This window comes from Triturus cristatus, chromosome 7 (assembly GCF_964204655.1).
Source record: "Triturus cristatus chromosome 7, aTriCri1.1, whole genome shotgun sequence".
Taxonomy (NCBI): domain Eukaryota; kingdom Metazoa; phylum Chordata; class Amphibia; order Caudata; family Salamandridae; genus Triturus; species Triturus cristatus.
Genome location: NC_140590.1, coordinates 791,682,330 through 791,707,375, shown reverse-complemented (window position 1 = coordinate 791,707,375; position 25,046 = coordinate 791,682,330). Strand labels below are relative to the sequence as shown.

Sequence of the window (25,046 nt, the reverse complement as noted above, 5' to 3'; positions counted from 1 at the left end):
CCAGTCCATGCCCAAATGCCAAGGAGTGAAGTTGAGTGACAACTGTCACACCTTGCTTGCCTGCACTGCTAAGGACCGGGGTCATCCCCTCGGAGGGGCATTCATGGGGGCAGGCCAGGCACCGCAGGGACAGGATCAGGGTGCAGCAGAAGGAGGCAGTGAAGAGGTGGGGGATGCAGGCGAGACACTTGCAACTGCAGTGGAGCTGACTGAAGTGGTGGGTGCTGTCATAACTGTGGGGCACAAGTCAGATGGCGGTGGTGCCGGCACAACTCCAGTGGGCAGGTCAGATGGAGTGGATTGGCTCACCACTGCAATGCCCAAGTCAGACGGGGTGGTTGTGGCCTCCAAAGCAGTGCCTACATCCATGGGAGCGGAATGGGGGACAGGTGAGGTCGGCGGGGCAGGGGGGGGACACTGTCCCCACATCAGTGGCACTAACTGTCTGACTAGGTGTGGAGGAGTAAGTGCTAGGGGGGGATGGCCTTAGCATTTTGGGGATGGTGTATCTGTGGGTGGGGGAACCCAGGGCAGGGAGTGGCAGGGGAACCTCTGGAGTGGTGGCCTGGGGGATGGAGGACGGAGACTTTGCCTTGGAGCTGCGTGGTGGTGGGGGTGTCTTGCTCTTCTGGCGCCGGGGGGACTTGCGGGTGGGGGTCTCTGTCTGACTGCGCATGGGGGAGGGTGTCCGGGTGTGAGGGGCACTCCCTTCTGTGTGTGGGGACTTCCTCTTCCCCTTGTAATCAGGATCTGCAGTGTCGGTGGGGAAGAGGTCAAGGTCACAGAGGAAGAGCTTCTGGGGGATGGGGTTGCAGGTGAGGCAAGGGAAGGGGGCTGGGAGGGAGAGGTCTCGGAGGACTGCGGAGTGGTTGTGGATGACTGTGTGTATGTCTGCAAACCTGCCCCTGTGAGTGTGGAATCAGTCCCCTGCACTTGCTTGTGTGCATGTCTAGATCTTGGTTTGGGGGTTTCTATGCTTGGGACAGGTAGGGTGCTAGGAATCGTGGGTGATGCAGGGGTAGGAGGGGTGTGGGACTGTTGGAGGAGGGACACTGCTGCCGTCAGGGAGGAGGCCACGGACTGATTGGTCCTCTGTAGGGCAGACATGCCCGAGGAAATGCCCTCCATGAATGACACCAGTTGTGTCAACAGACCTGTGTGTGCATGGAGGACCTTCAGCATCGATGTCTGCCCTACATGGATCTGTCTAAGTAAGTCCACAGACTCCTCACTCAGGGCAGCAGGGGACACAGGGGCAGGGGGTGCGGTGCACAAAGGAAACATGCTCATGAACACGGGAGCCCACAGGGGCCTCTGGGATGGGAGCCGATGGGAGGGGGGTGGTGGTGGTGGCGGGGCGGGGACAGCCTCACTAGCTGGGGTTTGGTGGCTGCTGACACCCGCCTCCACAAGGGAGTCATCCTCAGAGCTGCTGTGGCCCTCAGCTGGGGGTGATGGTGCTGACGACTCCTCTGTGTGGCTCCACTCGCCCTCCGTGCCACTGGGTGCACCCGACTCCTCTACTTCCGTGGAGCTGTCCCCTCCTGTGGCCGTGGATGTATCTGGATAGGAATAGGAAGTAAGAGAACATCAGTCACCTGCACCGACTGCACACACCACAGTGAGTACATCACATCACAGGGCAAGCCCTGGCATCATCAGCTGAACACAGCTCAAAGTGCCAACACTGTTTAGGATAAGACAATTGTCATTCTCAACATCAACCATGGCACACATATCCCTCCTTGACTTTCACACATATGTCAGTTGCATGTTGGATGCCAACACCCCAATGTGCCAACATGCACCACCCACACATTAGTTGTACATGCAAGTGAACATGTAGGAGTATGTCACTATACACACAGCATATCTCTTGCTACTGACTCGGTACAGGTGTCCGGATGAAGGGATAGGCAGGGACTCATTTCTCATGCTTGGGATGCATGCCAGCAACACACACTATGATGTACTCATGTCCTAATGGGCAATGCCACAATGGGGTGCATGGTGCACACTTGAACACAATGCAGGCTCACTCATAGCAAGTTAAATGCTATGTCACTGGGATGCCCTGAAAGTCAGTCAACACTGTCTCCTGTCACAGGGGCAGGGCATCCAGTCAACAACAATATGCACTGACTCACAATCCTAGCTCAGGGGTAAAGCGAACTCTGCAGATGACCGGCGCACTTGCCCATCCCATGCAAACAACATATCCAGGACCCAGAAGGCCCCACATCATGCAAATCATACATATGAGTCTCAGCAAACACAACTCCCTGTACATTAACACATCACAGTCTGCCATGCATGTAACCCAGCTGCATGAAGGACACAGTTGCATACACCATTGTGCGCTGTCAGATGATCCCACACCTATATATCACACAGGTCTTGTCTCTCACAGTCACATCGCAGATGTCATGCTGACCCTCCGAATCATGGACACCCCAGTTGTACGTAACAAGCCACATCCTAATGACACAGAGGCAGACACCTGAGGGCACATGTCACTAAGCACAACCTGCAATTTCATACACAGGAGTGGGATTACAGAGTGTTTCTAAATGCCCTTGAGTGGGCATGACTGGCCAGGACTACGCGAAACAGTGTTTGGCCATGGACAGTAGTCAGGTGGCTAAGCAAGTGTACCATACTTGATATACATACTCCTGAGGCCCTAACATTGGAGTCCCCTGCTACATGGGTTTGTTTGGAATACCCCAGCCACATGTTGCGAGTCAGACCAGCAATTGGTACACATCTCAAGGGCACACACAGATAACATGTCAGATCTCAGGCATTGTGTAAACAATTGACCCACCCATGAAACACACACCAGATTCACGGGAACTGATGCTGACCGGTACCTGAAGCATAGCTGACTGCAGGGACACAGTGCCCTAGTGACACAAGCAACAGACTGGAGGGGCCACACCTGTGGAACAGATGAGGAGGGTGCATCACACAATTGATGGACATGAGTTTTGGACTACAAGACCTATGTAATGTGGCCAGGACAAAAGACTTCTATTTGCATGTCAGACATAGTACACAGATCAGACATGGACTCACCCCCTTCCTGCTGCTGTCTGGCCTTCAGCTGCCTATCCAGGTCCGGGAAGACCACCGCCAGGATACGGAGCATGTGGGGAGTCAGGGTCCGGTGTCCACCCCTCCTGCGTGGAGATGACAGCTTCAGCAGTACTCTAGCTATCCTCCGGGTCCAACCCCGAAGGTCCTGCCACCTCTTCTGGCAGTTGGGGATCCGGCGCTTGTAGACCCCCACAGAACGAACAGCCTGGGAGATGGTCAGCCAGATCTACTGCTTCTGGTGGGCATCAACCTGTGAGGAGGACAAAGTGAAAAGTACATTAACACACATGCCCCAGATTTGTGCAGCACACATTTGGATATACATGTCATCATCAGAAAGGGAAAAAAATTACACAGGTAGTGCAACCATGGGAAAGGAAAAATCACCTGCATGTCTGACATGTTAACAATGCCTGGATAGTTTAAGCTTGCAATAATGCACTTTAGCAGCAGGACACCTGTTCATTACATGTACCTACACACTTTGGGGGATGAAAGTAGTCAGTGAGAATGCTTGCCACTGGTGTACACACTGCTAGTACTGCTAGTCAGACAACATGCATAATTAGGAAGTCAGTGGACTACACACTCACCTGCTCCCGTGGTTTCCCATAGAGCTTTCTGTACTCTGGAAGGAGCCCGTCCAGCAGGGCCTGGTTCTCCTCCTCAGTGAAGGCTGAGGCCCTCTCCAGAGTACGTGCCAGAGCAGGAGCCAGAGGATGCATAGACAGCAGCAGTGGTAGCAGGGAGGTGGTCCAGTAGCATGTAGTGCAGGCAAGTGAGCTCCCTGGGGTCCAGCCAGCCTTATATCTGTGCTGCAGAGGCAGAATCTGTGCCATGTGTCCCAAGTGATAGGTCCAACACGGTTGCACTCTATGAATCCGGCCAATCCATTTAAAAGTACGACTCGTACACGCCTTCCGCATCGATCAAATCTTCACCTTCATGGAACACTTGAAATTGCAACATTGTTGTAGGCATCCAACTGAATTTCCAGTGCACAACTCGTACAAGTTTTGAATCCGCATCCGTCTCCATGACAGTCCGGAGCCAATGGGTGCGGCCGGCTCGTTCAACTTACTGTACAACGCGTATATACACATGCACCCATCTCCATACGATTCAATGGCCAAGGCGTACGCGTCGGACCTCATTGCACTCAATGACAAAGCGTACGCACAGCTCGGACATGACCAGTGCAATGCGTATGCATTGTCACCCGCGTCGGACATCATTGCATTCAATGACAAAGCGTACGCATGGCTCGGACATGACCCGTGCAATGCGTACGCATTGTCACCCGCGTCAGTCCTCATTGCATTCAATAACAAAGCGTACGCACGGCTCGGACATGACCCGTGCAATGCGTACGCATTGTCACCCGCGTCGAACCTCATTGCATTCAATGACAAAGCGTACGCACGGCTCGGACAAGACCCGTGCAATGCATACGCATTGTCACCCGCGTCGGTCATCATTGCATTCAATGACAAAGCGTACGCACGGCTCGGACATGACCCGTTCAATGCGTACGCATTGTCACCCGCATCGGTCCTCATTGCATTCAATGACAAAGCGTACGCATGGCTCGGACATGACCCGTGCAATGCGTACGCATTGTCACCCGCGTCGGTCCTCATTGTATTCAATGACAAAGCGTACGCACGGCTCGGACATGACCCGTGCAATGCGTACGCATTGTCACCCGCGTCGGTCCTCATTGCATTCAATGACAAAGCGTACGCACGGCTCGGACATGACCCGTGCAATGCGTACGCATTGTCACCCGCGTCGGACCTCATTAGTGTGACTATTATACAGATGCAACACACATATACTGGCCAGGGACACCTGTGCACACCTGCCACACTACAGCATTGGCCACACAGTGTCCCATGACATGTAAGGCTGCATTCCCTGGGTATTTGGGGGAGCCACATCTGTTTTTTTGGCTGGTACTTTGAGCAGCCACTCCCAAGCTGTGCACGTGTACATGGGGGCAGAATCCTTTGTGTGTTGTGCACATTGCCACTGTGATGTGCAATTGGACAGTAATGGGCATGAGTCACGGCCACAGTGTCAGGTTGGATATGTTTAGGACAGGTCACATACACCCTGAGTCCTGGGGGTGATAGCATGTACGTCACAGTGAGACCTGTAGCCACAATGATGATGAGCACCCACAGTCTGTGTGCATGTTGTGTCTCAGATGTGTCTGATCAAATGTTCCCAATGGGTGACAGTCTCCACATCCATGTGGTATATGCATCAACCTTGATGGGGTGTGTGTCTAAGAGACGTATATGTAGGGCCGGCCCGAACAACAGTGGCCACAACCTGTGGGACTTACACTTGCCTTGTGGTGTGTACGTGCTACGCCATGTCCATTGCTGTGGTGATGTGGCGATACAGGGAGCCTGGGTTTCTGCATGGCAAAGATCTGTGATGCCTGGGAGACATGAGGCTTTAATTGTCACTGTGGTGTGTTCTTGGAACATTGCAGCAGAACATAGGTTGGGTGACACAGCCAGATGATTGACCATTGCACTACATGGGACTCATGTGGACATGTGGAATTGAGATGTGAGGTGGTGGTCTTGTAGGTGACATATGTGTCCATGACCAACAGCACACACCTCAGTACATTGTGTAATGTCATGAACTAGCATGTGATAGTGATCGTGGTCATGGCCACATGGGTGGATGAACTGACAATCTTCCTTTGCGCATCTCTGTACTGCAGGGCACCAGCTGTCCATCGTCCGTACCCAGACCTTGCAACCATGCAGGAACGCGACTGCATCAGACGGTACCACTTCACCAGGCCACTGATTGCGGAGTTGGCGGAGTAGTTGGCGCCACATATGCTACCTGGCCGTACATACCCTACAGCACTGACCCCAGAGGTGAAGGAGATGGCAGCCTTGCACTTATTTGCTACTGGTACCTTCCACTACACTGTGGCTACTGCTGGTGGGATGTCGCAAATGATGTTTAGTCGGGTGCTACGCAATGTCTTGGAGGGGATGTTGCAATTCCTCGACCTGCATATCAAGTTCCCGAGCCCAGCTGAACTCCCTGAAATAAAGGATGCCTTTTATACACTGGGGAGGATGCCGAACGTCATCGGATCTATTGATGGGACACATGTTGCCCTGATACCACCACAGGCACATGAGCAGGCATACCGGAACAGGAAACACTACCATTCGCTCAATGCTCTGGTGGACTGTCTTGCTGACATGTCGATCACACATGTGTGTGCACGGTTCCCTGGTTCTGCGCACGATGCCTACATTATGAGGAGTAGTCACATTGCAACGCTGATGTCACAGATGCCGGTCCTAGGATGCTTGTTTCCAGTCCAGGGAGGACCTGGCTTGGCAGTTCGGGCTGGACTGTTCCCATAAGGCACAGGGTCAAGACTGATTTGCATATGGCTGGGTTCAAACTGGAATGGCATGGTGAGCAAAAAAACAATGGATTTAGGCCCAGATCTCTGTACTGGGGTGAATGTATGACATTGTTCTGCATTCTGTCCATCAATTGTTGTTTTTACAGATGCCAGCTCAGCATGCCTGGCTTGTCGGTGTGTACTGACTGTTTCTCATTGTGTGTGTTTGTCAATGTTGTATTCCGCACTCCAACAAAACTCAGCTACTTGTTCATTTTTGTGTGTGTAGGTGACTCCGGATACCTCAACATGCCGTGGTTGCCGACACCCCTCAGGAACCCTGTGACACCAGCCGAGCTGCGCTACAATGAGGCACATGGTCGGAGCAGGAGGGTGATTGAGTGGACATTCGGCCTCCTGAAAAGCCGCTTTCGCTGCCTGGACAAGACCGGAGGGGCCGCCCATATGAGCCTGCAAAGGTGTGCAAAATAAGCCTTGTCTGCAGCATGCTATACAACATGGCGGTGCGGAAAGAGGTGCCTCTCATCCAGGATGACGATGACGACGACCAACGTCCGGCACCTGTGGAGGATCCCGGCCTGGGCCAAGATGCCAGTGATGATGAAGATGATGGTGACGTCCGCCCCCAGCTCATCAACAACTTCTTCACCTGAATGTGACTTTCCAGGGTTGTTATGTGAATGTATGGAGGTAGCCTGGAATGTGTTGTGCCAGCTCTGTTGCTGTCTGAGTGTGTCTGTGTGCCACTTGACTGGATGCGTGTTGTGAGGTGTCCATTCAGGTGGTGTGTACTCCACAATAGGGTAGTACTGCTAACTAGTGTTTGTGCGATGTCTTGCAACATGTTTTGTGCATGTGTACTGCATTTCCCTCCTGTTCTTCTGTGCTTTTGACTGTATCTTGTCTGTCCTTCCCAGGGTACTTTGCCTGTTGTGTGGTCAACACTGACCCCCAACACCCAGAATCCAACACCAGTGTGGAAGTTGTCAATTCCCATCAACTGATGTACCACACATTCTTGGACTTCAATTCTCCAACACTTTGTGAGCGTGTGTCCACTGTTACGTAGAATTACCGTGCAACTAGTGTGGAATAAACGTGTTGCTGATGTGTAATGAACCTGTGCTACGCTTTGTTATGTGCGTTGTCTGTCTTCCCACATCTGAGTGACATCTGTTTACCTCACCTGTGGATTTGTTACCACTGACTGGGCTTGGTGTTGTGTCTGTGCATGCCAATGTGTTTCAGGTCAACATCATTGTGTGGGATGAGTAACATGGCCATGGTGAGTATGTTTTGTGTTGCCATAGTGGTGTGTCTCCCTCACATGTGTCACATCCCCATGACTCACCTTACGTTGGTCACATTGTTGCAGTATTTGGCATTCACTGTGTTGTGTAGCAGATCGATATCTCCCTGAACATGACAAGTTGGAATCACAACAGAGGCAAGTATGGTGTACTGGTGAGTTTATTTACAAACATGTGTGAGGGAAGTGCACAGGATGGTGGGTGCTGTACAGTGGTTTGGGAATCCAAAGTTCACATTCGAGTTGGAAGTGCTGGTAGATGAAATGTTCAGAGTAATGTCCACAGTCATCTGATACATTGGCCCAACATGAACCCTCCATGTCATCTGGGCGAGTTGTGTGCGATTGAACAAGGTGAACGGGTTGCGCACAGAAGAACATTGTCCAGAACAGGTTTAGAGGCCCTGGGGGATGTGCTGGGACATCTGCCTCTCACATGTCCTTCTTCGGATGACCCCTCTTCTTCCAGGGGGGGATCCTCATGTGCAGGCCTCTGCGGGGCAGGGGACTCTCCGCCAGAGTCCTCCTACCTCCCTGTGGCGCTGGCAGATGGTGTTGCGTCAGAGGTTGTGGGCACACAGGGGGGTGTGGACAGGTCGGTGTTGATCTGGCGGAGGCATTATAGTATGTCCCGATGCACTGCAGTAATGTCATCCCACTTGGCCACTATGCGGGTATGGTGGGAGACCTGCTCGTGTTGCATGTCCGTGAGGATCCCCACTACCTGGCCAAATCCTCCGGTGCTATCCTGGTACGCATCTAAGATGCGTGCCAGGTGGGGGTCATCATGCAGTCCAGACCCCTCTGCAAGGCGCGCCCCGTGCCTCCCACCCCTCCCAGCACCCCTCTCCAAACAGGCAGGACGAGCGGCGGCACGCACAGGTGACACTGGGACCCCTTGGGTGGTGTTGCTGGTGGTGTTGGCTGTAGCTTCCGGGGGGTCCTGTGACCCTGTGCTGTGGGTGTTGGTCTGTCCGTGTTGGCGGGGGTGCCCTATCGGTGTCCAGACGCTGGAGGCGTGGGTACAGGGGGGGCAGATGTTGATGCTGCTGGTGCTGCATGATGGCTCACACCGGAGGGGCCAGGTTGGTCGTCGTCATCCGAAGAGGACAGTGAGAGAGTCAGACCAGAGAGCTCAGTGTCCACCAGATTCTGTGACTGGGTTTCCTCATCATTTGGTGCTGGGTGCCCAGCACCACCTGTGTTTGGAAGAGACACCCAATGTGATTTATGTTTCTACATGCATCGTTGGTTCACAAACATGACATTTTCTACTTTTCAAACAGATGCCTGCCTGTACACTGCTTTTTTCCAGCTTGTCACGGACAGAGTTTGATATTGTTATTGGCCATTTCCTAGCAAGGCCTTGTGCTCCCCACAACAGAGCCCAGTGTCAGATATCTTGTCAGTCCCTTCCCACTCCCTGTGAGGCGAGTATGGTTCAGTTTGATCTTTCTGGGCCATGTGGGTGGGTGTAGGTTGTCTGTGACTGCGACTCCCATCATACTCTTGGCTACACCCCCCTTCGCAGCATGCCCATACTTCCTCCCTCTTGACTCTACTTCCCTGTGAGGGTGTGTGACAGCAATGGCAAGATGGCTGACTGTGAAGTCCTGATGTTTGTTGTTGGCCATTTCCCAGCATGGCCTTGTGCTCCCCACAACAGAGCCCAGTGTCAGACATCTTGTCAGTCCCTTCCCACTCCCTGTGAGGCGAGTATGGTTCAGTTTGATCTTTCTGGGCCATGTGGGTGGGTGTAGGTTGTCTGTGACTGCGACTCCCATCATACTCTTGGCTACATCCCCCTTCCCAGCATGCTCATACTTCTTCCCTCTTGACTCTGCTTCCCTGTGAGGGGGTGTGACAGCAATGGCAAGATGGTTGACTGTGAAGTCCTGATGTTTGTTGTTGGCCATTTCCCAGCATGGCCTTGTGCTCCCCACAACAGAGCCCAGTGTCAGACATCTTGTTAGTCCCTTCCCACTCCCTGTGAGGCGAGTATGGTTCAGTTTGGTCTTTCTGGGCCATGTGGGTGGGTGTAGGTTGTCTGTGACTGCGACTCCCATCATACTCTTGGCTACACCCCCCTTCCCAGCATGCCCATACTTCCTCCCTCTTGACTCTGCTACCCTGTGAGGGGGTGTGACAGCAGTGGCAAGATGGCTGACTGTGAAATCCTGGTGTTTGTTTGGCTACAAGTGAGCCCCTGGGCTTCACACAGCTGCACCCAGTACGGGGTATCTTTTGATTATATTTCAATGAGGTGTGTGTCAATGCATTGTACCCGGTGAGTTGTGTGGAGTTTGTGTTGAGGGGGTGGTGTCTCCCCATGCTGATAAGTATGGTCAGGGCTGTCAGTCCTCCTTCCCATCATGAAACGTGCTTCCATTGTAGGGCGTGCAAGTTGTCTTTCAGGATGTCAGCCAGTAGTGTCCTGCTTCTGATTTGCACACAACCCCGACCAGAGCCTTGTGCTACCCACAGTAGGACCCAGTGTCAGCCATCTTGTCAGTCATTTTCCACTCCCTGTGATGTGGGCATGTTTCTGAGAGGTCTTGATGGGCCAATGAGGAGGGGGAGCATTATCTGTGACTACAGGCCCCATCATGCTTTTGGCTACACTCACTTCACCTGGATCACCACTATTCCTTCCTGACAGTCAGATGCACTGTAAGGTGGTGTCAAACTGTCTGGCAGGGTGCATTTGGCTTAGTGCCACTGGCTTGCTCTATTTGTTTGTAGGTTGGTGCATGTCATGACACAGTTCCCAGTCACTATGAGATGGCAGGTATTGTGTTTGTGTGACTGGCATACACATCTTGGGCTGATTATCTATTGGTTAGTGTAGCTTTGCTTGCGGTGCATGGTTTCACTGTCCCCTTGCCACACAATCTTGGGTATGTTGTTTGTGTACTCACCAGGCTCTGGGATGTCTGTTAGGCCATGGACGCTCTCTGGTGGTAGGATGTCCCACACCTTCTCCTCCCAGGTCCTGAAATAGACTGGTTTGGCAGGAGGGCCACCGCCGGTGCACTGACTCAGGGCGTGATCTTTTTCGATGAGTTTCCTGACCCTCCTGCGCACGTCATACCACCTGTTCTGGATATCGTCCTTTGTGCGCCTTGCTGGTGCTTGTGCGTTCACCTTGTCCACAATCCTCGCCCACATCTTGGTTTTCTGTGAGATGGGGGTCCTTTGGACCAATGTACCAAACAAATGTGGCTGTACTCTGATGATCTCGTCTACCAGCACTTCTAACTCACTATCTGTGAACTTTAGATTCTTCTTTGGAGGCATGGTGATGGGTGGTGGTGGTGAGGGATGTATGTGTGAGGGTGCAAGTGATGGTGGGTTGGTGTTGGTTTTGCTGGGTGTATGTGTGTGTGCTTTAGTATGAGGTGCTGATGGTGTGTGAGTTGTGTGATGGGTGAGTTGTGAGTGTGTCTGTGATTGCTGTGTACTGGTGTTTGCTGCTGGCTGTGTCTCCTGTTTGCACTGGATAATGGTAGTGATTGTAGTCCTTTATATAGTTGGAGTGGTGGGTGTGTCTTTGTCACATGTTTTTTAGTTTGTATTGTTTGGCTTTGTCATTGCTTGTTTGGTCCTTTTTTTGTCTTTTTTCCTTTGTGTTTTGTAGGCATGAAGGAGATGTTCATGTGACGGAAACGGATGCTGCTGTTGTCTCGTGCGGGCTTCTCTGCTTCGTTCACGCTGCCTGTCTTCTGTGTTTGGTACGCGCCGTTCGCGACGGTCTCTATTGTTTGTGTGCCGGGTTGTCTGTGCATGTCGGTTGTGCGGCTTGTTCTCCGTGCGAGTCGGTCTGGTTTTGCACGCATTGCATCGTACTGCGCAAATCGTACGTCATGGGTACGGGTCGGTCGGCTTCATTCCGGGTTCGTGTTGGTCGGTGATATTCGCGTCGGTTTTCCGGCCGGATCACTATTTTCCCTACGTCTTGTATCCTGTACGTGTCGGTTGTAATTCACACACGTTGCATCGTACTGCACAGGTCGTACGGCGCTGGTCCGTGTCGGTCGGTGTTCGGTCCACATCCGTGTCGGTCGGTTCGTTTTGTGGCCGGAATCGAAATCGGCCCCTGTGTAGTTAAAGTCACGTCAGATTTAGAAAACTAGATATTTGCTCAGAATGCAAGCCTTTTATCATTTGGGGTAAACCTGTTCAGCTATTTTTGAGAAATGAAGGGTCAAAGGGTAGTGATATTTTAACAATTGTTCTCTAGATATGCTCTGAATTCCCACTTTAAAGGAACTAGTCAATCCTGATTGGTTGGTCACAACCTTAACAATATATTGTGTCAGCCATTACAGAACTCAGCGACATGGTCCCTGTGACGTTAAAATACATTAAAAATATTAAATGAAAGATATATATATATATATATATATATATTATCTACTGGCGGTCGCGGTAGAATTAAAAATCAAATTTAAGTGTTTAGATGTTAGGTGGCTCCAAAAAGAGCTGTTGTGTTAATTGAGGAACAGAGGAACAAAAAAATGGCAAAATTTAAAGGGTGCCGCACGTGTGCTGATGTATCTTGCTCTCTATTAGGGGAATGCTGGTGTCCCCATAAGAGAGAAGAGCATTGCACGCATTGCACCGTATATGCACCCTCTTAAACAGAGGAACAGAAGCAGGTGAGCTGCCGATGATGTGCTCGGCTGAGCTGCTGCGGATGTGCTCGGCTGATGTGCTCGGCTGAGCTGCTGGAGGGTTTTCTCTAGCAGCTCGAGCATAAGCCACAGGATGTACATCTCTAACGTGCCTGATCATAGTGAAGATACTAAAAAAGTATTTCTTTTTAGGATCTCCTCTTGATAAGACACCACCACAAAGAGTGCAGGTGACTTTTGGAGCATTCACCTTCTTCTGCCCCTCTGGAAAAGTGAAAAATTGCCATATAAAAGAATTTTTCTGTATCCTCTGTCTCTGTGGCACAAGGGTCTCCTGCTCACTCCCAGAAGATGACTGCTGCTCTGCCATTCTCAAGTACTGGAGTACTGGAAAAGCTGCTCAGCTCCTTCTCCCAGGGAATCAGAAGTAATAATGAGGGGAGTGGGTGTGGTGTTGGAAGTTTCTGGAACTGAAACTACTATAAACCAATGAAAAGTGTTGTTTCTTAATCACATGACCTGAAACTACTATAAACCAATGAAAAGTGTTGTTTCTAAATCACATGACTTGCCGTGCGCGCACCGTGTGCGCGCGGAGCACGCACGCATGCGCGTACGCGCACGCAGCACGCATGCATGCGCGTACGAAGCACGCGCGTACGGAGCACGCACGATATACGCATGCGCACATGGAGCACGTACGCATGCACACACGGAGCACGTACGCATGCGTGCACCGTGCGCGCACCATGCGCGCACGGTCAAAAACACTTAAAAATTAAAAAAAAAAATTACAAGTGTTTATAAGTTTATAGAAGATATTAACTATGCTGTTCAACTCTAGCCAAATAAAAAAAAACGGAGCCATTCCATATTACAGGATAAAGTTAATCTATAACTATATATATAGGTAGCTTATTGTAAAATAAATATTTAAAAAATATAATAATACATTTATAAATTAGCATTTAAAAAACCTTGCAAATTCACTTAAAAAACCATAGGTTTCACACACGTTATAGTTAGGAATTAGCATTTAAAAAACCTTGCAAATTCACTGAAAAAACCATAGGTTTCACACACGTTATAGTTAGGAATTAGCATTTAAAAAACCTTGCAAATTCACTGAAAAAACCATAGGTTTCACACATGTTATAGTTAGCTGGACATTTCACTCGTAAAAAACCAATGAAATTCCCCCGTTATAGTTAGTTCAGCTAACTATAACTCGCGCGCCCGCAATCCACTGCTGATGATGACGTCACATATTACATCACTCATGACATGGTCAGTGACATCACTCATGACATCACTGGTGATATCTCAAATGACATCACTGATGACGTCATCCATGTGATAAATTACCACATCTTCTCACACCCTAATATAACCTTTGATACAACGACTCAAAATTTAAGAGTTCCATTCTCAAAACCATACATACTGCAATACCAATAACTACATACCCACTTATTAACTCTTAGGTCTACATACACCTCCACTCATTCACCTGTACAGTCACTCATACTTACAGTCACTCCATACAAAACTATCATATGCATTTATACACCTATATAGACACTCACACACTACCAATCATCCATAGAGGTACTCACACACCTACTCAGTCATGCAAATAATCACACTCCCATTTACTCACCTATGCGGTTATACACACTGAAGTTCACTTACTCATAAAAATAGTATCACATTCTTACGCTCTTATAGAATCATTGATACAAGCACACACTCATCCATACAGTCACTCTCACAATCACACACTCTCACATCTACCCACTTATATACTCTTACACGCATATATACTGCCTTTCACATATGTAGTTAGTCACAAATGTACCACTGAGATATACATTCAATCCCTAACACACCCATACATACACTCACTCAACCATACAGTCCATCACAGATGCACTCTTAAAACCATGCACCCATAGAATCACCCACTCACACATCTATGCATAGAGTCACACACACCCTACCCACACAAACACTCAGGAACCCATACAGATACTGAGACAAGCAATCAATAACTCATATAGACACTTATATAGGTATTCACAAAACCATGCCGCCACTTATACACCAACATACAGACACATACAAATATTTACACAGTTTAGTCACTAGTCTGCAGTAAGATACATTTAATGACTCACTTATAGAGTCAGTTACGCCCCAAAGAAAATCATCCATTTACACACTTGTACACCCACTCATTCTTCAACAGGCCTTTCCCTATATATATTAAACATATTAAAATTGTTCAGAAACACATACTCAATGGATGATGTCATCAGTGATGTCATCAGTGATGTCATTTGAGATGTCATCAGTGATGTCATGAGTGATGTCACTGACCATGTCATGAGTGATGTAATATGTGACGTCATCAGCAGTGGATTGCGGGCGCGCGAGTTATAGTTAGCTGAACTAACTATAACGGGGGAATTTCATTGGTTTTTTACGAGTGAAATGTCCAGCTAACTATAACATGTGTGAAACCTATGTTTTTTTCAGTGAATATATATATATATATATATATATATATATATATATATACAAATGCATAACCAATAAAGTAAAAGCAGCCATTTGGTAGAAACAGGTGGACAACGGGGAGGCGGGTGGGACAGCGAGGAATCCATAGGCTGATACTGTATCCACCAGAAAAAGCGTTACCGAAGGTAAGTAACTTGCTCTTCTGAGGGATACTTCTGCCTGTTGATTCCTCACCTTTTGAAAAGAATCCTCAAGCCATACCTCACCCAGAGGAGGGTGTCCACCTGACTAGACCAAAAAATCTTGCAAAACGGATTCAGCAAAATGGCCATCCCTCCTAACCTCCGAATCCAATAATAATCAAATAATTTTTAGTCGAAATTATATTGAAAATAATACTTTAAAAATACTTTTATTAATCAATTTAGACAAACACTTAAAGGAAAACTTTTACTTATAATTAATTTAAAGATATTTCATACTTAACAAATTACGCCAAAGTCGCGACCCCAGCTCGACCTTTCAAAATGGCTACCGGACTGCGCGCAGCCATCGTGTAGGGTGCACGAATGGTGCTGTATAATATTTAAAAAAAGAAAAAGAATGAATATAGTTTTCCTAACTAAAAATTATTCACAATTTTTTAAAATATATATATATGCATATATATATATATATATATATATATATATATATATATATATATATATATATATATATATATATATATATATATATATATATATTGTATACATTGCAGTGTTTCCTGTACATGTACTTCCACCCACTTGGGATACTATTTTATTATTTTTTATTTTTCCACTAGGTTTGACTTCAATGCAGTATGTGGCACCCACTGGGGTTTACAGAATCCTGAGTCCTGGCAATCATTTATGGACTATCACAACCAGAATGCCTTGCGCCCATTGGGGCGGGACTTTTGCAATAAAAATCATGGATTCAAAAAATGGCTGCATCTACATTTCTTGCCACTGATGAAGAGCGGATGATTGCTCGAAACGCGTTTGGCCTTGGAGACATGTGAGCATCCTGTCAGTGCTGCTGCCGGCGGTGGTGTGCTGAAACCTCTTCGGGTGTGACCTCCTCACTGGGGCACCCTTCTTGTTTTGATATATATATATATACATATACATATACATACATATATATTCTCAGCCCCCGCTTGACGAATCCCCCCGAGACTTTCAGGGTAGGAGCGGAGCGGAGCACCCCACCTATTTTGAAAATTTCGCGAGGATTCGTCAACCGGCGCCAAAGTTATTCCAAATAGAATGTTGCGGATTTCCTATGGAAATACGGTCCTAACTATAACTATCTACTGGCGACCGCCAGTAGATAATATTTATATATATATATATATATATATATATATATATACGAGTGAAGTCTCATCTGAATGTGAAAGCATAACCAGTCTGGGAACATCAGGACAAACAAAGATCTTGAATTTAGGAGAAGAGGTTGATTTTTTAGCTTTCCACAGACGCCAAACGCTAAGGCCTCGGAATCAAATCAACAAGAGACCAGAAAACGTAAAAACATATGAAGAAGGGAGCGGCGCAAAAAGAGGAAAAGCGCCAACAAGAAAAACATACTGGCGAAGGAAGTGAAAGCGAACACCATCATCAACCTCTCCCCATTAACTTTATCTCAAGCTGAGGAGCAACTTTTGAGCTTGGGACTTTCTTTTTGTCCGGTAAGCGATTTCAACTATTCCCAGACTAGAGTTGATGTTTTTTGCTTTATTAGAAAATTAAAGCTTAAAAAGTTCTTCGCCATTAAAGATGGGTTAAAGGAAATACAGACAAATCAGGATACATGTCAAGCTAATGTCACGACACTTAGTAAAGACCTAACAGCTTCTGACGCTACTCTTTTACGTGATATGCAACATCTTAATAAAGAAGCAGCATTGGGGATTGATTTGGATAGTGACTTATGCTCCACGCAGGAGGGTCTGCAGTTTGAACGCATACCACAATTGGGAGCTGGTATAAGCCCATTCAAAGCCAAATCAAAATTCATACCTATTATGCCTAAGGACGCTATTGATATTTATCATGAAGTTGTTATTGAGGATATAAAAAAGCTTCATTACCATACTAAGCATAAAAAACGGTACAAAAGTGAACATGAAGTTGAATATGCCAAGTTAATTAAAAAACTGAGTAACATGCATGAAATCATAATTACTAAATCGGATAAGGGTGGCAATATGGTGATCTGGCCCCAGAAAGACTATATATTAGAGGCCAAAAGGCATTTACAAGATGTGGAGTGCTATGAGAAAACTTCCTTTAATAAATATAATGTGGCCAAACAGACTTTAAAGAAGGAACTATTGTCTTGGAAAAGAGAAGGGGTCGTTTCTATGGAGGAATTTAAATTTCTCAACATAGAACATCCAACAATGGCCAAACTTTACTTCATCCCGAAAGTACATAAAAAGACAACGCCAGTTCCCGGGAGACCGATTATATCAGCTATTAACAGTATAGGGGAAACAGTAACCCAGTATGTTGATTTCTTTTTACAAGATTTTGTTAAAGCACTACCGAGCTACATTAAGGATACTGGTGATTTTCTATCAAAAATAGAAAATATCACATGGTCAGATGACTAGCTTTTCATCACATTGGATATAGAATCCCTATACACCAGTATTGAACACTCCACAGGCTTGGCAGCAATAAAACACTTTCTGGACCAAAGACCAATTGAGTTTTATCACCACAATAAGATGCTTCTAAATTTGATTTCCTGGTGTTTACATAATAATTATTTCATGTTTGGTAATGATTTGTACCTTCAAAAAAGAGGCGTGGCTTGCTTCTCCCCCAGCTATGCATGCTTGCATGTAGGCTGGTGGGAGGAGCAGGTCCTCAAAATCACCCATGCAAATGTGTTTAATGAAAATGTTTTGTACTGGATGAGATACATAGATGATGTCTTTGTAATTTGGAAGGGCAGCGAAACTGAAGCTTCACAATTTATTGAGGAAATGAATATCAATTCTGCCAATCTCAAATTCACGTCCAACATAAGTAGTAAAAGTATTGATTTTTTAGATGTAAAAGTATATGAAAGAGATGGAGCATTAGGAACAACATTATATAGAAAAGAAACAGCTGGCAATTTGACTTTGCATGCCAGCAGCTCGCATCCTAAACATATGGTTGACAACATCCCATATGGAGAATTTTTGCGTCTAAAAAGGATTTGTAACAACTATGAAGACTTCAATAGATGTACAGAGGAAGCGTACAGGAGATTCATAGATAGAGGATACAATGAGAAGATTTTAAAAACAGCCTTAAATAAAACTAAGGAAAGATCCAGGGAATCTCTTCTCAATAATAAAGTGGACTCCATACCTGATGACAATTCTGCCCCTAGGTTGATCACAGCTTTTAACAAACAAGAGAGGAAAATTCGTGCCATCATTAAACGTCATTGGCCGATTATTCTCACGGATGTAGTATTATCTACTAGATTACCATCTCAACCAACTGTCATATATAGAAAGGGCATTTCTATGCGCACACAAATAGGAAAGGCTTGCCCGGAACTAACTACAGCCAAAATGTGGCTACAGCCCAAAAATGGCTTTACCAAGTGTACTACTTGTAGGGCTTGTAAGTTCGGTATTAATACCACACATTATCTTTCCCCCTTTAGTCCAGACAAAATAGCCATTAGGGGTAATTTTACTTGCAAAACTGAGTTTGCGGTGTATGTCCTGACATGCACCTGTGGACTTAGGTATGTGGGTAGTACGAAGTTGCAGGTGCATGTCAGGATATTACAGCACCTACGTGCCATTGTCAATAACGACACCACGTATCCTGTGGCTCGCCATTTTAAATCAACGCATAACAATGATCTTAGTTGTCTAAATTATTTTGTGGCAGCCGCAATCCCCAAATTACGTCGAGGCGGTGACCGTGAAAAAGCCCTGAGACAGTTGGAATCTAAACTTATTCTTGAACTTGATACTAAGTTCCCATCGGTTTAAACAATACTGAGGATTTACATAATTTCCTATGAACCAGCACTTTAGAATCTCATGCATTTTTTGATATCCGTTTTAAGTCCGGTGTTTTTTATATTTATATTTATATTTATACTTTGTATATGTATTCTATTCCCCTTTATTTTAGATTTTTTTATATGGTGTTTGTATATTTGTAATTGTCACATGTGGATTATTTATGCTACGACATTCTATGTATATAGCATATTCCAGTTTAATGTGAAAAATTGATGTTTGTTGTTTTTAGATATACAGGCACTATAATGAGTTAAATACATTTTTTACTATCTGCACAATCACACTCTTGCGTAATTTGCACATACTACAAATGCTCTAGGTGGTTCCTTCACGCTGAGAACACAGTCCTATAACTAGGACAGTATAGTGGCCCATGTCTTAGTCTTATTTGTAGAGTAACATTCATAAACATCAAACAAAGAGTCCATACAACATCTGAGTAGATATGTTAACACTGTCGGGTTGATTAACATATGTTGAAGATAGGCTTGGCAGCATTATCGGTAACAATATCATTATCAATATTATTGAATAGCTCTTTTAATGCTTTTAGAGTATTTATACATATTTATATTTGTTTTATTTCTTGCCTTGTTACAGATGAAATTGGATTCATGGACTGTATCAATTTGCCGTCTGCATAACTTTGTTGTGTTATGAGATTTAACTCTGGACCTGATTTGTTATGACTCCAAGAATATATCGAATTGGATTCTATAAGGACAACATATGTATTTTACATATGTTTCTCTGCTTTGCTCTACAACTGAGATATATTCTAAACAGCAATTATGTATAATTAAGGGCACTCCTTGCAATGAAACAGATGAAAGCAATAATTTAGCGTTAAGACGGAAGTTTTTGTAGTTTTGTATACACCTGAAACAATTGTATGTACATAGTATTTTGTCTATGTTTATACTTGGTGTGTGGTCACATGGGTTAGGCATCACTATTTAAAAATGGCTTAATTACCTTGCCTCGTTGATGTGAACAAGGGCGAGTGACGCCCGAAACGCGTCTTCAAGAGGACTAAACAGCTTCAATAAAACATCTTGTTGCTTCATGTCGGTGGTTCGTGGTTCCTTGGTGCAAAGGTTGGTGTTATGGACGCTGCTCACTAACGGAGGACCAGGTGTGTTTCGATATATATATATATATATATATATATATATATATATATATATATATATATATATATATATATATATATATAATAAAAAAAACATAGGATTGAGGTTCATTAGACTTACAAATTTTCATTTAAAAAACATTTGAAATCACTGGAAAAACTATAGGTTTCAGGCACGTTATAGTTAGAAATTAGCATTTAAAAAACCATAGAAATTCACTGAAAAAGCATAGGTTTCAGGCACGTTATAGTTAGAAATTCGCATTTTAAAAACCATAGAAATTAACTGAAAAAAACCATAGGTTTCAGGAACGCTATAGTTAGTTGGACAATTCACTCGTACAAAACCATAGAAATTCTGGCGTTATAGTTAGTTCAGCTAACTATAACTCGCGCCCCCGCAATGCACTACTGATGATGTCACATATTACATCATTCATGACATGGTCCGTGACATCACTGATGACATCTCAAATGACATCACTGATGATATCACTGATGACATCATTCACTTGAAAATCTGATGCACCTCCTCACACCTGAATAAAACCTTTGATACATCCACTCTAAAATACAGACTACCATTTTCGAAAAAATAGACACATCAATACCAGTTACTAAATACGCACTGACTGATTCCTAGGTCTACACACACATCCACTCATTCACCCATACAGTCACTCATACATGCAGTCACTCATCAATACAACACTATCATATGCACTCATACACCTATACAGACACTCACACACTGCCACATATCCAGAGTTACTCACACACTTAGTCATGCAAATAATCAATCATACATCCATTTACTCACTTATACAGTTATACAGACACAACCTCACTTTTTCATACAGATGTTAACACATAATTACTCTCTTATAGAATCACTGATACAAATACACACTCATCCATGCAGCCACTTTCACAATTACTGACATATAGTTATTTATATACACCATCACTCACATATACTGCCTTTTACATATGTAATTACTTGCACATGTACCACTGAGACATCCATTCACTCACCAACACACCCATACACACACTCACCCACCCATACAGCTGTTTCCACATGCACTCTTGAACCCATACACCCAGTGAATCAACCACTCACACATCTATGCAGAGAATCACACACCTCCCACCCACCCACATACACACTCAGGCATCTCAAATGACATCACTGATGACATCATCCAGTGAATGTGTATTTCTGTTAAGTTTAAATATGTTTTATAGATATAAATATATATATGCCAAGGTGTATTGAAGAATGAGTGGGTGTATAAGTGTCTGAATGGATGATTTAGTAGGTGTATCACGGACTGTGTAAGTGAGTGATTAATCGTGTCTTACTGAATGCATAGGTTAGTGACTAAACTGTGTGAATGTTTGTCTTAGTCTGTCAGTTGGTGTCTAAGTGGCTGCATGGGATGGAGAGTTTCAACATGAGTGTCTATATGGGTTATGGATTGGTTGTCTAAGTATCTGTATGGGTGCCCAGTCTGGATTCCGCAGCAACCACAGCACCGAGACCACCCTCCTCGCTACCACGGACGACATCTGCATGCTACTCGACCAGGGCCACACCGCGGCCCTCATCCTTCTAGACCTCTCCGCAGCCTTCGACACCGTTTCCCATCGCATACTCGCAGCCAGACTTCACGATGCGGGGATACAAGGAACCGCGCTCCACATGGATCCAATCCTTTCTTACCTGCAGAACCTAGAGTATCAAACTCCCTCCCTTATCTCCAAACCCACCATATCGACTGCAGAGTACCCCAGCGTTCTTCGCTCAGCCCCACGCTCTTCAACATCTACATGGCCCCCCTCACCGCCATCGTCAGACAGCATGGGCTCACCATGGTATCCTAAGCCGATGATACCCAGCTCATCCTCTCACTCACAAAGAAACCCGAAGACACCAGACTCTGCTTCCAGGAAGGAATGAAGAACGTGGCAGCCTGGATGAAAGACAGCTGTCTGAAGCTCAGAGAAGACCGAAGTCCTCATCCTCGGACCTTGCACGTCTGCCTGGGACAACCCCTGGTGTCCCTCCACCCTCGGGAATCCACCCATCCCTACAGACCACGCGCAAAACCTCAGCATCATCCTTGACTCCTCCCTCTCCATGAATCGCCAGATCAATGCCGTTGCTTCCACCAGCTTCAACTGCCTGCACATCCTTAGCAAGACCCTCAAATGGATCCCCCGACTGCAGAAAGCCCATCACCCATGCGCTCATAACCAGCAGATTGGACGACGGCAACGCCTTATTCCCTGGAATCAACAGAGCTCTACTACACAGACTCTAGACGATCCAGAACGCTGCCAAACTCATCCTCGGTACTCGGCGTCATGAACACATGACCCAACACCTGCAAGACCTCCACTGGTTCCCTGTCGAGAAGAGGGTCACCTTCAAACACCTCACCCACGCCTACAAATCCCTCACAAAATCGGACCCAAATACATCAACGACAGCATTTCCTTCCATGTACCCAAAAGGAACCTCCGGTCTTCTGACCTCGCCCTGGCAGAGGTCCCCCTCATCCACAGAACAAGAACAGGCAGGAGAGCATTCTCCTACATTACAGCCAAGACCTCGAATTAGCTCCCCGTGCACATCAGACACTCCCAAACCCTGCTAACCTTCAGGAAGGACCTCAAGACCTGGCTCTTTGACTGATCCGAAGCTGCGACTGATCCGGAGCTGCTCTTGCCCCTAGCGCCTTAAGACCCTCACGGGTGAGTAGTGCGCTTTACAAACCCTTGATTGATTGATTGACTGCCCAAGTGTCTGTCTGGGTGGGTGGGGGGTGTGTGACTCTGTGCATAGATGTGTGAGTGGGTAATTCACTGGGTGTATGGGATCGGGTGTATGGGATCAAGAGTGCATCTATGAAGAGCTGTAGGGGGATGAGTCTGTGTATGGGTATGTTGATAAGTAAATGGTTGTCTCAGTAGTACATGTGCGAGTAACTATATATGTGAAAGGCAGTATATGTGAGTGTTGGGGTATATAAATCACTATATGTGATAGTGAGTGAATGTGAGAATGGCTTTATGGATGAGTGTGTGCTTGTATCAGTGATTGTATAGGAGAGTAAGTATGTGTTAGTATCTGTGTGAGTGAGGTGGTGTGTGTATAACTGTATAGGTGAGTAAATGGGAGTGTGAATGATTCTTTGCATGATTGACTAGGTGTGTGAGTAACTCTATGGATGTGTGGCTGTGTGTGAGTATCTGTATAGGTGCATGAGTGCAAATGATAGTGCTGTATTGATAAGTGACTGCATGTATGAGTAACTATATGGTTAAGTGAGTGGACGTGTGTGTAGATGTAGGAATCAGTGAGTCAGTGGCGTAACGAAACTTGAGGCAGCCCCCCTGCAAAGCACATGGAGGGGGCCCCCCTCCCCCGGCAGCGCGGCCCACCATCTACCACTTTGCTCTAGCGCATTTTGATTTGAAACCTCCAACATTTAAATGAAATGTCTCTATATTGTCTTTCTCTAAGTTCTAATGAGAAAGTGGGAAACACTTTTAACATACAAGCTACGCCATTTGTAACAATACTGTCAAAAGCAGATTATTTAACTGAGGCAGCAATCAGAACAATTCCAAGGAGTGATCCTATCCTCTCAGGAACTGCCTATGGCTGAAGAACAAAGAACAACTGTGAAGGGTCTGAAATAGAGTTGACAATATCTTGAAACTTTGAAAGACCAACCCAAACCTGCAATTCCATAAGAACTCAACTGACAATATACCTGAGAAGTACACAAGATATAACTCAGTATCCTGCAAAAGTCAAGAGAAATAGACTGGTGAGTCATCTGCATGCCACACACTAGCGACTGTCAAGGGTTGTGCATGATAATAACGTGAACTGAGGAAGCTTCAATTTCTACCATCATGTCTTTATTAGTAAGCACTGCAAAACAGGCAGGCAAACAAGGCTGAGGAAGAAAACTGTTTGGATGCTTCAGAACATTGATGCAGATGTTTGTCTGAATTTATCATTTCTGTAGTGTAAATAATGCTAAATACAAGATTTAAGGTACACATATTTCAGACAAGTGCAAGCAACAACATAAATAACATTGCATGTAGAATAAAAACAAACCATATCAGCAAGTAACTAATGACAATCTATACAAACTGTAGTTGGTAAAGCAAAAGAAAAAGTGCAAATACTTTCAAAGTGCAAAATAAAGCAATCACCAGTCCAGCAATATACAAAAATCAAGCATGTTTTGTAAAACAATCCAGCTGTCTTCTTTCATCAAGGTGAAAATACTTTCAAAGTGAATGGTAAAAACAAGTCCAACAGCTTCCCTCACAAGGACTGACCTGAACCACCAGACTGGGCCTTACTTCATAACAAACAGAGGCCTCAGACCTCAGTGTGTCAACACTGGCGGTATTTACAATATACTAAGAGTATAGGCACGCCTGCTAAATTACAGATTCACCATTGCCTCCAAATGGCACTATCGTCACGTGTGACACCGCCAGCCAGGCCTGGATTTTAAGCCAACAGCGCCTTGCATTCTGGGAGTTGTGCTGTGACCATCTAAGTAAGGGGTTAAACATTCCAGCATGCAAAGTGTTGTTGGATAAAAGCTACGAATGGACACGACATGGTGCCAATGTCACTTGGCAGCTATGTTTTATACAAGCACAAGGGTATGTTTAATTTCCTCAACACAAGCTGTAAAAGTCTGGCGTCAAATAGCAAACACGTTGTGCGGAGAACCCAGAAACGTGCTGTGTGTAGCCCCTGTGTATCGACCTGAGGTGTCATTCTCTAAGAGACCCAGTGGTAAAAGCCCACAGTTGTCTCTGAT

General features: G+C 45.9%; 1 long non-coding RNA gene across 1 annotated transcript in view; it reads left to right on the top strand.

Moving 5' to 3' along the window:
* The window catches only part of LOC146810581 (uncharacterized), a 250,969-nt gene extending 230,856 nt beyond the window's left edge, over positions 1-20,113 (top strand). The window contains exon 3 of the long non-coding RNA XR_014966614.1: positions 19,650-20,113. This is a non-coding gene — a long non-coding RNA (uncharacterized LOC146810581). The remainder of the gene's footprint in view (positions 1-19,649) is intronic.
* The last annotated feature ends 4,933 nt before the right edge of the window (positions 20,114-25,046 follow it).